The sequence below is a fragment of the Rhyacophila brunnea genome, unplaced genomic scaffold (assembly GCF_057557595.1).
Source record: "Rhyacophila brunnea isolate RB1 unplaced genomic scaffold, BYU_Rbru_1.0 scaffold_1, whole genome shotgun sequence".
NCBI lineage: Eukaryota > Metazoa > Arthropoda > Insecta > Trichoptera > Rhyacophilidae > Rhyacophila > Rhyacophila brunnea.
The window spans coordinates 54,950,116-54,968,013 of record NW_028232751.1 but is presented as its reverse complement, the minus strand read 5'-3'; the positions used below and the strand labels follow the sequence as shown (position 1 = coordinate 54,968,013).

Below are 17,898 nucleotides of genomic sequence, written 5' to 3'. Positions count from 1 at the left end.
TGACAGGCCCCCTATCCACCGCTTAGATTAAAGGCTGTGTGAAATACTACATTAACCAAAGAGATTGGACTCCTCCCCCAGAGGTAGCACACAAATGTCAGTGTGTACTCGTTTTGTGAGAGAAAGTGTTACTTCTCTGAAATTAGGTACACTTTGCTGCAAATGGGCCATACTTGGACATAAAAACGCCCCACTGAGTATTTTTTTTATCAACACAAGCTTACAACCAATTTATGATAAACGTATTTTCATTATAAAAAGTTTCCGCAACGAAAAATTATACACAAATCAGTTAATAACAAATGGTTAAATATTGGAATAAGAAATATGGTCTTGTTTTTACATATTGTTCTATATAAAATAACATAGCATTATTGTTTAGATAAAACGGTTAAATAAAAAACACAAATAATTACAGTTAATTACAAACAAAAAAAAAAATATTATATTACCTACCTATTTACACATGTGTATTTTGAAAATATTTTATGAAATAAAAATATAACATGGGTTCGTTTTTGACATATTGTGTATAAAATTACATGTTTATACAAACCTATTAGAGACAAAATACAGGTAGGTATGTTGAAAATTTGATTATATAGTTAATTACAATATTTTATCTATTTAACTCACTTTTTTAACTCTCATTTAACTTCAACACTCATTTAACGTCACTTTCCGAGAAATGCTTCCCACACAGTAATGAATATTTAGATGGCAGCCAGCTCTCCCGCCCGACTGCATCAATCCACAATTTCCGAAGAACTTCATTTTTCGGAAATCTGAAATAATTTAATTTATACCTATAACATTATAAAATTGCTACATATACTCCATTACATACTTCATATAAATACAATTTTTTGTTTGGTATTCTTAAAAATATATTTAACTCTGAAATGAAATATAAAATCTATGTTAATAATGAATGTCATTAACTAGCACTAACAGTTTTTACTTTGAAAAAGACATCGTATATTTTGGGTTCAAAATAATATTATGCATACGGCCCTGGATTTTTCGCAATAAACAACCATTTGACGTTTGATGCAAAAGTTTTGAATTGTTATTGTAAAAGTTCTTTTAGGAAAAACTATCAATGTATAAATAATTAATAGTATGCATATTGTTCCAAAATGCTGTTACTCATTTGTATTCTTCCATTAATAAACATTTTTTTACCGAATAATAACGTATAATACGTATAAATCGAGAGAATAACAATATCATATCCGCCATGTTGTTTTACCACACGAACTTGAAGAAGCTCCAGAATACCAACATTACCAACTGTCTTTCTCCGATTCGTATTTTTTAGTACATAAATGATAGCGTGTTCCCTCTCCAGTCTTTCAATCTCTTTGACATTAACGTTTTTCAAATTGTGTTTTAGTTCAAATTGAGGGTACTTATACAGTGAATTATTGGCGATTTTCAATACATCTACTTTAATAATAAAGCTGTCGAGTATCGACACATAATAATCAGAAAATATATTGGACAATTATATTGAAAATTTTAGTTGGCAACACTGTGTCTCATTTCGAATGTCAACAACGTTGGACGTGTCCATATTTGAATGTCAACCTACTTTTTGAAACCTCTTTTCAATATGAAATTGGTGTTTTGTGGCTATTTTTGGATATCAACAAAGTGTGTATGAGGTCATAGAATGATATTCCGATAATAACTCATTTTCCAGTTTTGAAAGTTAACCACTGAATTCATAGTTGTAATATTTTTTATATTCATTTTACTTGAAATCCTTTTTATTTATATATTTTATATATAGGACCATACCTAAATAAGATTTAAGATTTAATAAATATGACTATAAAATAATATGTAATAATAACGTGGGACCCTGCACCGAATTCACTTTTTTTTTAAATTGTAGGTTTATCTTTGACTTCTTTTTAAGGTGAAGCGTTTACTGAGCTCTTTTTAAAGAGGCACCTAGCGGAAAAATACGAAGCTTGCAATTTGAGATTTTTTTTTTTGATAATTTACAATTTCAACCATATTATTTAATAAATATATATCTGAAAACATTAAAAAGAAAAATATTTTTTATTTTAAGTCAAATATAAACTTACAATTGTAAAAAATGTAATAAAATGTGAATTTGTTGAATCGGAAATTTAGTTTATTAAGTTTTCTAAGCATCACCTAAGAGATTTTGGATTAATTCATAGTTTTAATATTTTGTATATCTTGATATAATAATATTTTGTAATATTGATCTTTGTCGTCACAATTACAAAATAAAAGAATTCTTAATAAAATGTAAGTAGAGGTATACTTAAAGCAAAGAGCATGAGATACAAGAGAAACAAGGGCCGTGAAAGTTACCTGATCTTTCCCAAGCCGAGAACTCCGCAATCTGTCAACTGACAACTGTAAATTTAATTAGAAAACAAGGGATTACGCGGCAGAAGGCTCGCGCAATCCATGGTTTAAGATAGTTTGTATAGTTTAGATAGTGATAGTTTTTAAAATACCCAAACTGGAACGATCAGAGGCTTCAGACACGGCGGCTGCAATCGTGCTCCGTTAAGTGACGTCCATGATTAATGTTGGGTAAATCCAAACGGAGCACGACTGAACTAGAAGGCAGGCAGAATCAAAAAGCCAAGTTGCTTCGTTCGCACCTCGCGACCTCCGTTGCGGCCGGAAATTCCATCAGCGACATCTGTTTAATCGCGTACACTCTATCGACGTGACCATAGATAATAATCGGGGTTGCCAGCGGTATCAAATTTAGTTATGTTAAAAATGAACATAACAATCTATTTTAATAAACATTGATTTTTATAAAAAATATAAATGTGTATAACTTGAAATCCTTTTTATTATCCCCTTAATGAATTGCTGTGACTGTATTCTTGAATAATTTATCTAAATTCTAAACTATACTAATACCAGCACTTCTATATAATGAAAATTCCTCGCTATCCATAAAGTCTCTTCTACTATAACTATGTCAATATTATTTATTTCATATTTCATTGTACCTACTACATCTTACAACCAACATTCCCTCTAATTTTTCCATTGTGTGTGTAGATCATCAACGCATCTGTACAGGGTTGGTGTCATCCGGTGCGGTATATTAACACCCCCCCCCCCCCCCCACTCTTCTTTTTTAATGACAAAGTTTAAAAGTTCAAGTCAAACTTCGACGAATTCGAACGCATAATACAACCAGATTTTTTGCGCTCAGCGATTTCAATCATATTCTTTCGTTCGTTGGGTGTTTCCGTCATTATTTTCAAAATTTCACCTCTTTTCAAATTTTACAATTTCATAACAGCATCCCGGTGTACTTTTTGACTTAAATGCTTTTAAGTTTAATATACATCCTCCATTCAATCCACTTCTTTCCAGATGTGAATTCTCCTTGCATATTTGCTGCGTAGCATATGATGCGCTTGACACAATCATCTGTTTCCGAATAAACAAATATATCACCAATTTTTACTTTTTGTGAATGCATTGAAAATGTATTTCTATTTCGACGATTTCAGAGAGCCATTCATATTTCAGTTTATCGCAGAATTTCTTCTTAATGATCGCATTTTAAATATCACATCCACTCCTTTTTGACGTTTTTAGGGGATAAGTTTTATATGATTAATAAGTGTAATAATTATTGTACTATATAATATGTAACTCTGCAAGCAATCGTATTGTTCGCTTGAATTGTTTGTTACGTATACTAAACACATCTATAGTAATTTGTTACAAAAATTTATTATTAGTTTTGTATTATAAATATATTACTCGTAAGTAAAAAACACTGCTTTTTGGCACGAACACTTTTACCGTTTAAAAAATATTGTAAGAACTGTACTGATAATGTTTCTTGCAAGTTGAAACATGTCAAAGACTAAGAAATGTTGAGGACTCAGCACATATTTTTCGTATACTTTGGCATGCGATAGAATGGGACGGATATGGTGATCCCTTCTTGAAACTTTCTTTTACAATATTTATGTGAGAGGACTATGCGGGGGATAAAAACATGTGTGCGGACATATTTTGGTAGGTGTGCACGCACACACGCGCACACTTTCGAGGGAACGTTGCTTACAACTTATTTTTCTGAAAAACATAGGTTCTATAAATTATTAACTCATTTTTTAGTTTAAAATTGTTGTAATATTACATTTCGGCCCCAAAAAATAAGAACCTGGATGGCCGGTGTTTATTCATTACATATATATAAAATAAATTTTAATAATTCCAGAATCAAGCCTGGATCATATTATATCAATTTAAAACATGGTAACTTTTGGCCATTTGTAATGATTAGCTCATTCGTAGAACAATTCGTCCCTTATGAAAAAATATCATATTGTGTTCAGCATTGTCGTATCTTGGAATTAAAATTTAAATGCCGGGAAGTATTAGAACGATGGTACCCGGCAGGCCATGAATTTTGAAGAAAACATGAGGGGTGTGGTGTAGAAAGTTGGTAACCCACACTATGGCCGAATTCAATTTTTAGCTTGTATACAAACCATTTAAATTTCATCATTCAAATTTAATTTTTAAAAAAAATCATAGATGGCTAAACGATATACTTGGTAACCCCAAACTTCATTTTTCACTGAGTAAAAATCCTCATTGAAAATGGCTACCTCTGATAACATAACGGATGTGTCTGCTTTGTTTTTGGAACAAAATGAGTATTTACAGAATGATTTAGAAGATTCTATTGACAGTCATGGAGATTCAATATACAACCCTAGCAGTTCTCATTGTAATGAATTGCATGGAGACTCGTCAAACAGTGAGGTTAGTGTTCAAAGTGAGGCAGCTTCTTATGACAGGACTACAGTTTTTACTCACTATTTATCAAAATAACTATTTTATTTTTTAAATGTTAATAGTATTCACATATTTGTTCATTTATTATAGTCAATATTCGCAATATATATTTTTTAATAATGCCATATAATTTCATTCTGATTTCATAAAGATAATAAATAGTATTGTTGGTGATACCGCCTAAACCATGGCATCCTCAGAGGATCCAAGGCCATGAGGCCTGAATCGTTATTGGGCGGATTCATGCAGACATGATCAGATCGACTACGATACAGAAATTTCTAGCCCATAAGCAATATCGTTATTTCGAAAAAAATATGTCAAATCATGCATCGACTCAATATGGCGTCACCTGCGCAGTCGAATCTATTTCTGGGGTGGGCAGCGACAGATGGTCCAGCCAGCACGCGCAAGATACCGCCCCGTCGCTTTGAGCGAGATTGATTCGTTGTTTGCTCTTGCCTTGCGTCGGTCACTCGGAACCGACGCACCTTAAATTATTCATTTTTAAAATATTATGTTTTAGACACTGTATTCTTGGCTTAAGATATTCCGAAAATAAAAAGCCCTGTTTCCGCCGTAAATCCGCGTTGTCAATAAAACCCGCATGTCCCCGAAAGGAAAAGCCAGCAAACCTAACCTAGACATTACATCAATCCCGCGTGGGTCAAGCGCGTCCTACGCTACCCCCCCTCCCCCCCCCTTTTGGAGGTGACATTGGTTATCAAGTTTTTGCTTGATGTGAAAATAAACTCGTTTATTTCTGTAAAGGATACGTTGAAAAACACCACGGCTTGAAGCATTACGTATGTGGGCAAAATAAAAATTGGATGATGATTGTTTTCTGGATGTATCTAATTTCATCTGGACGGTTTGAAAGTATTGAACACCACCATTTCCCTATCCCGGGACGTAATATGCTACCATCAGAAGAAGATTTTGGAATCATTGAAAGTGTCGTGCGTCGTTATGTGGGAAACATAATAATATGTACACCTGAAGATTGGATGAATGTTTTGAAAAAATCATGACAAAAGAAACCATTCCAAGTGTATATATGTCACAAGATTTCTTTTTTGAATTTGCTCCACTGAAAGAATGTATTCAGGAAAAAATCGTACCTATAGAGCAGGGATGGCCAATGTGTCAATCGCGGACATAATAATATGCTGTACTATTTCTTGTTCAAACATTTCAAAATTACTCGACGAAGGAAAACATTAATAAAAAATATTGTAAATTCATATCCTTGCAATTTGACGAGTCTGTAGATTACACGGATATTGCACAACTATGCGTTTTTATTGGTTTTTGAAGATATGTCTGCTTCAGAAGAATGATTAACAATTTTACCACTGAAGGAAGGAACCAGAAGAGAAGATATATTTAATGCATTTAAGTCGTATATTAATCGTACTCGATTTCCTATTCATAAACTAGTATCGGTAACAACTGATGGAGCTCCTGCTATGGTTGGGAATCATGTTGGGTTTATCACTTTATGTAAAATGATGAAGCAATACCCAATTTTATCAGCTATCATTGCATTATATACCAGCAGGGGTTATGTTCAAATGTGTTAAACCTGAATCACGTGATGGATGTTGCTTTTAAAATTGTGAATTGAACTCGTGGTAAAGCTTTACTAAAGCTTTTTTCGTTTCGTTATTTTTTATATGTATAAGATATCTGTTTTCAAAGTACATAGATACATATTTAAATTACAAAAATTGGGTTTTCATTGTTCTCGCATGATATAATTACAAGCCATATCAGTCGATCGCCATAAATAATTTTATCAACTAGTCGATCCTGGAAATAAAAAGTGTGGCCACCCCTGCTATAGAGTTGAGATGGAAAAAAAATATTATTCAATAATATAGCGAGGATTCGAATTACAAAGAATGATCCCCTCTTGATAGAAGTGAGTGAGTCTCATTGTAATGATGAAAATTTGTGGCACAAAATAAATCTTGCATCGAGAGGGAGACCAAAACTATTAAAAAATAGTATTCTTCAATATTAACGCATTCAGACCCCGTGTGCAGAATTATGCACACTTATTTTAAACCTTCGTAAAATATTCATTTTTCGTTTATTAAAACTTTACCATCTATGTGATTTTCGATCAACTAATAATCTTTGTTATAAATGGAACAAGTAACTCCATCTATGAATAATAAACTGACAATGATCGAATATGAAACCTATTCTGCACTGATATTGAACAGCGTTCCAGGTTAGTACATTTTATTATGATAAACTCAAGTTAAAGCATCGTTAAGCATTAGATATCAATTAACACATGGAGTAATATATATAAACGACATGTTAAAAACATAAAATAAACAAAATATAAGTAAAATAATATTTCAAAGACCTTTGAATTTGCATGTGCATAATTATGCACAATTGGTCTCAACGTCACTGTATAATATGCCGAATGCAGAAGTGTTATATATTTCTATATCGGTATAAAACAACTTATTTCAGCGAAAATGAATGATCCTATCAATGAAGAAGATATGGAGAAAGAAGAAGTTGGACAAAAGCTCTTCTTATTCTTCTTCGGCCATATCCGCCCCTTAGTTGGAGCAAATGGACATCACGCGACGCCTCCAAGAATCCCTGTCGCTCGCCAGTCTTCTTGCTTCATTCCAGGTCAAACCAGCATCCCGTAGCTCCGCCGTATACACTTTATAGATAGTATTTAGCGGCCTTCCAGGATGCCGGAATCCGGTCGGCTTGAAGAACAGGCAAGCCAGGTTGAGGTTCTCTTCTGGCACCCGCAGCACGTGGCCGAGCCAGGTCCAACGCCTCTTCACTCTCGGTATGATTAGAGGCTGCTTGATTTGTCTGATGATGAACTGACAGATATCCCAACACATGTGGTACTTTCGAGAAGTCGTGTACAAACCGACAAAGAGTTTTCAAGGTTTGGCCGATATATAATGCCATTAGAAATCGATGGCGAGGACGAGATGGATTTGTACCGCTTCCGCACGAGGCTGTCAGGGTCAATAGTAAAGGCCTATAAAACTATAAATAAAAAAAACCTGGCCGCCCTAGTGATATTAGTTAAACCGTTAATTAGTTATTAGTAAAACTGATTCCTGAAGTCCAGTATGATCGCATCGATCATATGCTACATCTGGACCAGAGTAGAGAAGCGAAAAGATGTAAAAATAATATACCTATGTAATAAAAAAAAAAAAAACACATTTTTACTATGATAAGAGTAATGTTCATTTATGCATAAAGAAGGAGAGAAATTGTTTTGTAACATATCACAGAAAAACATAAATATTTGTATGTCATAAATGTATGTCTCTAGATCTTAAATTTCAATAAAATATAATGTGAAGTATTAAATGTGCTTTTTATTTCTTGAATATGTTTAATTTAATTATAAATAACCTTAAAATTAACAAAACAGGCAAAATTTTAAATGCTGTTGCAATACTTTCGAGTACCAATTTTGCAGCGCTTGAGACCATATGTGCATAATTATGCCGATGCTGGAAAACTAGGAAAATTCGTTGAAAAAAATAAAATAAAAATATTTTTGTCTTATTTGGGTCACTATCACACGGAATCAACATAGAGATAATTTTTCTACCTCTCAGAATTAATTCAGGTCTGAACGGGTTTTAATAAAAGAACCTCCAGTCAATCGACATCGCGGTATCGAATGAATCGTAACGAACGATCGGTAATGAACAAAACATATAGTATTTTTTATCCTTTCGTGACTCCAATATCTAAGAAATATGTTCTAATATCTGTAATGATATGTTTAGTTTGAGATCACAAAGGTTTAAGCATTATTAAATCGATAATCAATAACAGCGTGAACCTGGAGTGGTAGGTGGGACGCTCTGTAAGAGCAGGGTGCATCTTTAAGATGCACCTTGAAGGTCAAATTTTAAACCTTTGTAAAATCTTGAAGGGCAATGGAATTAAACTAGACATTGCGAACCCGACAAAACCAGGGAACTGAACTTTTTAAATAATAATAGCTATTTATATATCTTCCAAATGATTCTCCTCGATTTGGCACCCTTCAAGTAACTGCCGCCCCTAAGTGATGCTCAATCTGCCTACCCCCACGGGACGTCACTGCCGGTCACTATTTGATTACATACCATCACACAAAATTAGAGAATATTTTGAAAAGACCTGTTGCTAAAAATAAATCAAACAAAAGTACACAAAGGTTACTTCCTCTTCTTGATGATGCTCAATACGAACAAGACGTCGAGGAAACTTATAATTCCAGTGTTTTTTTTATAAATTACTAGCTGAAGTACCCGGCTTCGCACAGGGTCGCTTTGTGGTTATATTTATCTTAGATATTTAAAAAATAATAAAAGGTAATTATTTTTTTAATATTAAAATATATGTGTAATACAATATGGCAATATGAAAATAATTCTAATAGGAGTAAAGGTCAAACAAAAGAACACTAAATTAAAATCGAATTCAAAACATGCAAACTTATTAATATGTAGTAAAAAAAAATCAATATTGGATGGAATAAACAAACAACAAACTTTGTATTCTATATAATATATACTAATTTAGAAACCTTCGCAGGTGTGCGCACAACAACTGACAAAAGTTTCATCGCAATCGGATGAATGGTATAGGAACGCATACGAATAGAAGAAGATGATTTTCTAATTCAGAAATCTTCGCGGGTGTTCGCACAACCCCTGACGAAAGTTTAATCGCAATCGGATGAATGGTATAGGGACCATACGAATAAAAGAAGATAGAATGAAGAAGAAGAAGATGGTTGTACTAATTCAGAAACCTTTGCGGGTGTTACCACAACAACTGACGAAGGTTTCATCGCAATCGGATGAATGGTATAGGAACCATACGAATAAAAGAAGATATTATAATGAAGAAAAAGAAGATGATTTTTCTAATTTAGAAACCTTTGCGGGTGTGCGTACAATAACTGACAAAAGTTTCGTCGCAATCGGATGAATGGTATAGGAACCATACGAATAAAAGAAAATAGAATGAAGAAGAAGAACAAGATGATGATTTTTCTAATTCAGAAACCTTCACGGGTGTGCATACAACCACTTACAAAAATTTCATCGCAATCGGATGAATGGTATAGGAATGCATACGGGACAGACAGACAGACAGACACACAGACGGACAGACATTCGTTTTTACATATAAGATATAGCTTATACTCTTCGCGCAAGTGCAAGCAATAAGTTGACAAAAATTTCATCGCAATCGGATGAACGATATGGCAGCGCATAACATACGAACAAACAAACAAACAAACAAATATTGATTTTTATATATCAGATGTAATCATTTCCTTATTTTTATATTTTACAATGTTTTACTTTATGACTATGTAAAAACTTGGTAACCCACCTAAATCGATAAATAAATATATTCTCAAAACATAGATTTAATACAATATACAGAACCTCCGAAATCCCATAAATCAGTAACAAAAGTTAGTTGTTTTATAATGGCTTTAGTTCGTACTAAGCTTTGGGTTCATTTTAAGTAAACTAAATATATTGCGCAAATGATTTCAGTGAAGATGACGTATACGGTGCATAGTGCCAGTATTATCGCCTATTGGCGATATGGGCACATTGGTTTATGGTTTGCATTACAATAATTGAGCGATAATATTAAAAACCTAATATATATTAAAAAAGAAAAAATATGATTTACGATGTTGAATGATGTTTCATAGCAATGCAAGCAGTGCAGTGCACTTGTATGATGTTAGACCAGCCGCCGCTGAACACAACACAAACTACAAAACTCTTTTAACTATCAAAATAATCTTGCCAAAATCGGCTATGAAAATTGGTGCGGTTTCCGCCTGGCTTCCCTTAAACCGACTCCTCCACAACCGCTCTCCACTCACTCCGGTCTCTCGCCACACTTCTCCAGCTACCGGGTCTTCCTATATGAAGCCAGTCCTCTTCTACGGCGTCAGCTCATCTCCTTCTTGGACGGCTTCTGGGTCTCTTCCGTTGGGATAGCCACTTCGTCATGATCCTTGGCACTCTTACTTCAGGCATTCTCTCCACATGTCCCGTCCATCGTAGTCTTTGGGACTTACAGTGTCTTATGATAGTTTGTTGTTTGTTCGGTTGATAGTATTAATATTAAAAAACAGTATGAGTGAGTCGAAGAAAAAATGCAGACAATATAGTGGTGAATATTTAAAATATGGCTTTATTCCGTTACCAGTAAATATTACCTAACCTATGTGCCTTCTATGCGATAAAACTCTGTCGAACGAATCAATGAAGCCTAGAGCTTAAAGACCGTTTAACAAAAAAGATTTAACTTTTTTTAAAACAGTCTAAAAAGAATATTTAAAAACACCGTCATTGCGACATCATCTGAGCGAGATGACAATGGACCACATACTTCTTATAACATTATATTTTACTGATTTTGAAGTCCGGAAAGCCGCACACCATCGGTGAAGAACTTATTCTACCAGCTGAAGTGAAATAATCCGCACCGTGCTGCATAAACCAGCTTTCGATATTATACAGTACCTACGAAGAGGGATTGACGAAATGGCTCAGTGAGTAGAAAATTCTTAATGTGAGGATTTTAAAACATCTGAATTCCCTATACAGCTTGACGAGTCAACTTTGCCACGAAACGAAGCTTCTATTTGATTTATGTGAGATTTCTAAAAGGAGAAAAAATATCCCTCGAATAATATTGTTAATTGCCAAATGCACAGATTACAAGAATAAATACAGATAGAGCTATGGGAGTATTTGTGCGTGAAAAAATGACTTCGTTCAAGCTATTGCCTCGTCCCCTTCTCGCTCCACTCCCCGCCCCACTCCCGGGTTATTCGAAAATATTTTATAACTGTCGAGAACATTTGTTTGCGTATTGTTGCCAGATGTCGAATATTTATTCCAATGCAATGGAATTTTACAAGCGATATATTTATAAATTATATTAATAAACAATATTAGCACAGAGTGAATATTACTAATACGAAATATATGTAGGTAAGTGCCACACAATCTCAAAAATACAATATTAATATGTATTACATTCCTAAAGGAGTTCAGAGAAATTAAAAAACTGTCTTTTCATAGAATAATATTTATTATTAATCAAATAATACTTACATTCATAAACGATTCAAACATATATTGTACTTAGAAGTATAAGTAAAGAAAAATATAAGTAAACACAAAAATAACGCAACCTATAAAGTTCATAAAAAGAGACCCATTATGATAGAAATTGGTTTATTCTTAATTTTAAATATCGAACATTAATGATTATAAATATTGGGAAAAAAAGAATTACAAATCTATGGATACATGCTTTCTCTCCACCACCCGCCACGTCTCAACACCCTTTCAGGCATATACCATGGTGTAACGAACGAGAAGCATCCTTCAAAATTGTGCTGGGAGCATTCCCTTTCAACCGATGAATGGAAATACTACCAGAGGATGTGATTAGCACCCTGCAGTGACGTCCCTAGACAAAATGCCGCCCCATTTTTTTATATATTATTTTTTATCACCCTTTCATGACTCCAACGTCTAAGAAATGTGTTGTATGGATACATTACTAAATATATATATATATACCACAAAATCTAATTTAAATGCCATCTCTACTTCAATAGACAATATAGACAATAGACAATTTGTGCATGAGTCAGAGTATGGACCTAATAGGTTGAGCAAGTGGCTGACATCCATTTCTCGTAAAACAAAATCTGTCAATACAAACCTCCACTCTGTGGAGGCCCATATGATCTTATTAGGATCGGACATGGTCGAAAGAAAAAAGAAAAAATATGCTTGACAGTTATTTGAGATTATTTCCAAATGGCAGAATATGAACGCTATCGACTTTGAAGCTAATATCCTCATGATTAATCTTTTCAAAGCGTTAATTATTAGTAAAATGTATTAAATTATACTTTTCATATTTGTTCTTACCGAATATACAATGGCGATTGGAGATAACCAAATTGACTCCTGACCACTACAACACCAGTCAGTTTTTGACAGGCCATGGTGGATTCGCTGCCAAGCTCTACGGGCTTAGACTTGTTACCAGGCCAACATGTCCATGTGGCGGAAAACAATAGGGTGCAAACCACATCCTCTGGGAATGTCCGAGAATGTGCTCCGAGAGGGAAGAGATGCTTAAGTCGCTCCAACCAGCTGTTGCGCCCATCGTCGGGCCGTCCGACCAGGTTGACACAAAGATCAATAATTATATTGCATTTTAAAAAATAGTGGCGTTTTATTGTGAACGTGATCACGAAGATTTGTTTGTCTTTCAGTAAACTCAGTCAAAGCCAGTGGCAAATAGTGTTAAGATCCGACATAAATAGTGCAATTTAAACTGTGTCAGTCAATATGTATTTTTTGGTTTTATTGAATTAGGCTTACAGTTTATAATGTTTATTTAAAAATCAATCAAACCCTGCCTAAACCAAATCATAATAGTTTTGGTATGCTTTGGGCGATCCGACAAAATTGTGCACAATTTTTTATTCATACTTTTATTTGTTTTTTTTATTAATATTATAATATTATTATAATATTATAATAATATTATTAATTTAAGATACATATTATTACAGATGTTGTTAGTTATTTTGAAATCATTTATCCCTGCATATCCAAACTATCGATAAAAAATATTCTTCTATCTATAAATATCTAAAATTATGTATTGTTTAATGGCATAATTTTAGATATTTTATAGATAATATGTGGCTTAGATTAGGCTGGGTTTAATGGAATGTAAAAAAATAACATACACTTTCTACACATTACAGTCTTAGTTTAATGACAACAAATACTTTTGACTGATAAAGCTTAATATCCATTAATTATGTCGGATCTTACCAGCCTACCTCCACCCTTTGCCACTGATCAAAGCTCACTCCAAGCCTTGTGTATCTGCTCCTGAAACTTTAACTGCTGATGCTCCACATCCAAACGTATTAAGGATTAACGGATTAAGACCGAGTGTTGAGTGAGTTGGTTTGGAGGGGTCCATTTTTGTGTTCACTTTTAATATACTGTCCCTAGACGCATTTCACTCACTGAGATATCCAGGGTTCCAGCGGCTAGCTCAGGTGTCCATCGAACCCCGGATTCACAAAAAAGAACGATATATTTATGTTTGTTAGGTTAAATAAAACACTAAGTCTTTCTTGTGCGGGTCTTAGCGTTATATATTTTAATATTTAGTTGGACAACGTTATTTAGTAGTCTTTTACATATTTTGTTTTTACAATCAGTTTCGCAGGTCCGTACACGGTTTACAAAGGACGCTTACTAACTTTCTTTTTTCTTTTTAAATTTCCCGTACCCACGCCGATTAGTAAAAAGGACTCATGATTGGCCAAATCTGATCGCATGATCTTTGATTCACGAGCCTGACCCTGGCGCCGGCGCGCGAGGATTTCACCATTGCGCAATGCGCGGCAAAATTTATTATATTTGAATACTTATATTTAGTCTTAAAATTATCTCTTTCATCCATCATCGTTTACACTTTTTAAATTAAATTAAATTTATCTTAATTACACCTCCGCCCAATATGTGATCTTCACACACCGGACGAAGGCCTTTACTTATGAATAAAAAATACTTACGTGGTTGAGCAAGGAATCAGATTAGATGTTTTATGAAGCCGTTTCTAGAGGTCAGGGTTACGTTTCGACTTATAGCTACTAAATGATTATTTTACACCGGGAGAAGCCCGCCTGTAACAGGGGTGTGTATCATCACCATTAACCACAGCCTTTATACTATTGACATAAAATATATTCTTACCTGCATACGCAGTGTCCAGCTGTCAAAATTGTTGATGCGTCCAAAATAGTACCGCCGCAGTCATTCATACCCTTTCGGTTCCTTATGGAAACCTATAATAAAAATATTACTATAATTCCATAAAATATATAATATATAATCGTTAAGAACATGGAATTCGCGTGGGCATAGCGGTTCATTTGTGAGCTGTTGTATCGGAAATAGATGGTCGTATAGTACTAAGGTCAAATTCATGTCTAAATAAAACACTTAAAAATACCTAATAAAAAATCCGGTATATAAGATAATGAAATAAAATTGAACATTTTTAAAAATCTAGTTATGTCATAGGTATGTATTTAAATAAATAATATTAATAACAGCGTTATTATCAGATATGTGACACTAATCAATGTAAAATTAATGTGCTTATTGAATCTAATAAAATTGAAGCATTACCTACCGTCTACGCTTCACAAATGACGCATTATATTTTGATTTCAATGCAATGATTTCGAAGTGAAGAATATAATACTTTGTCAAGCAAAGCAATACAAATAATGCTGCCATTCGTAACATCATAATTATTATTATTTGCGCGAAATGGGATTTTCTGAATTAGCTGCATTTTATTGATAAACTTTGTGCTAATAAACAAGCACATCCATCAAAATCTTGTTATTATTCTGTCAATTACGTTTTTTTTTCATTTTGTTGTATTAAATACCTGTTATATTTTTTTACCATTTAAAAAGTGTATGTATTATTTTATGAAATAAAGGGGGAGGCACCAAGATTAGATTTTATTATATGAGGGGGACGTAGTAACTAGTAAGTTTGGAAACCACTGTTTAGCTGTTATAAACTATGATCTGAAAATTTTGTCATTTTTTTATTATTAATATGTTATGTTCATTTATAATATTACGCCATAGAGTTTCTTCTTCTTCGATGGCGCTACAGCTCAAGTCGAGCCCTGGCTCCTCCACCGCCGTCCTCCAGCCAGAACGGTCCTGCGCACGTCTTTTCCAGTTCCTGATTTTTAACAGCTGGTTAGCATCTTCTGTAATGTAATCACCCCATCGCGTGCGTAACTTGGCCTTTTCCCCCCTGGCTTTCCTTCGAGGAACTTCTTTGGTATCCGTGACTCAGGCATGCGCTGGTCATGGCCTGCCCAGTTTAGCCTAACCGGAGCTCGGTTTCTTAACAATAATTAATATAAAAACTAAAAAATGACAAAGACTTGCGAATATAGACAAATAATTATTGAGGGTAGCTATGTCAAATATTCAACCTCATATTTCTGAAATCTGCAAAATCAGACAAGCTCAGGTATCACATTAATTGATTTTCAGATCAAATAAATTCCATTTTGTTACGGGTAATTTTAGTTACAGTTTTTCCATGTATTTATATAGCTTTTCTTTAATATTTTTTTTCTTTGACTGTTTTGTAATAACAGTTATGTTCGCATATTTTCTTTGTTTTATGACCGTTTGATTTTGGTGCACCGCATTTTTTTCTTATGATCAAAAGACAAGTGCACCGTGACTTCGAAAAGGTTAAGAACCACCGGTTAAATGATAGACGTTCAACTGATGATCATGTTAAATGTGGATTGTTTAATTTACTTGACACATTTTCATTTTAGTAAAATATGATTTAAATTAGAAAATTTTGAATAACTATTCAGTTACAATTAAGGAATGGTTGACTCACCCAACAATTCCTCTCAATAAGTATATATTTTAACATTCGTCTGAATATTCATACAGGTGTAAAAGTAGGTAAATATCAGTCTTTCTGATTTTATTATTTTTATTCAAGACTGTGTATTGCAAAGAGATTGAAAACTGTCCGCCCTCTTTGGTATGTACAGAACGTGTTTTGAATGCAAAACATTTTCATTTATATATATTATTTGCAAAACCCTCGGAGACTTTGTCCGACAAGCGAAAGACATCTGTTTGAATCCCACCGAGTTCAAGGTTTTTTCTGATATTTTTCCTGTTAGTTACATTACAACTGAGTGCATGTAGAAAATAACCAGTGAATACTTAATATTCTACATGAACTCGGCATTAAAAATCGATGCAGGCTTGCGATCTTTAGTAGGTACTCACCATAAATGGGAATTCATGATCATCAGACAGAGTTCCATTGACGATTCTACTCTGAGGATATGCTGAAATCAAAATAAAACCTTTTTAACATGTATATGTTTTACTGCTCGCCGTGACACAGGCATTAAAATAAAATTCTGTGCACAAAATTCAATGCAATTAATGCAGAATTTTACCAGCCGAGTGGCTGACGGTTCTCGTCCAATCACCGAAGTTAAGCGACATTGCGTACTTGGGTGGGTGACCGCTTTTGTAATATGCAAAATAACATTTTGACATTTTATTATTAATATGTTAATGATATAATTCATCAAGATCAGCTTAGACTAAAAAATAATTGACGATAAAAATATTATTAAGTATATCTATAAAATATCTAAAATTGTGTATTGTTTATTTATGGAATAATTTTATATATGTTTTTCACATGAAAAAATAACGCGCTCGGTGGGTTCGAACCACCGACCTTTCAAGTGAAGGTAAGTAAGCGACGCTCTGGTATACGATGAACGTCATACTCTCGGCTCAAGAATCAGCGATATACCGAGAAAACGTCTGATAATGGTAAGGCATAGAAAGAAGTAGAACGAGAATAACTAAAAATCACAGTACTCATATAAAACTCGCTATAGAAAAGTTTAGGCCATATAGTTAAATATAATATATATATATGTATATTTATACGTATATATAATATTATTATACAGTTGCAGATAATTTAATATTTTATTCCAATCTTACATGTATTGTATACGTAACCTAAATGCATATTGCATATAGCTACTTGGTATTAAATGTACTATAATATGTTACTTATTGTATCTGATCAATCCTATCATCGAGTTTTATTATATAGTGTTTTATAATAGAAGAAAAAGTGGCATTCTTATAACATTTAATAATGTTTGATTTGCCCAAATCCCAACCAAGAAAAGATAGGTACTTGTACGACTTGTACCGATATGTTAAATCAGTGCCTCGCAACCTTTTCTCACCCACGACACACCACAGGTCTTCCCAGAATTCCGTGACACACCACATGTAAAACAATTTATACACCAAAACATATGGACCCCAGGCCAGGATATTTGACCCCCCCCCCTACCTATTGC

The 17,898-nt window shown here is 33.7% G+C and overlaps 1 long non-coding RNA gene across 1 annotated transcript; it reads right to left on the bottom strand.

Annotated features, from left to right (window-relative positions):
* Nucleotides 1-315: 315 nt before the first annotated feature.
* LOC147079979 (uncharacterized) lies at nucleotides 316-16,859 on the bottom strand. Its single transcript, XR_015071407.1, has 3 exons — nucleotides 16,787-16,859; nucleotides 14,685-14,776; nucleotides 316-785 (listed from the first exon to the last, which is right to left on the bottom strand). It is a non-coding gene; the product is annotated as an uncharacterized LOC147079979 (long non-coding RNA).
* Between the last annotated feature and the right edge of the window lie 1,039 nt (nucleotides 16,860-17,898).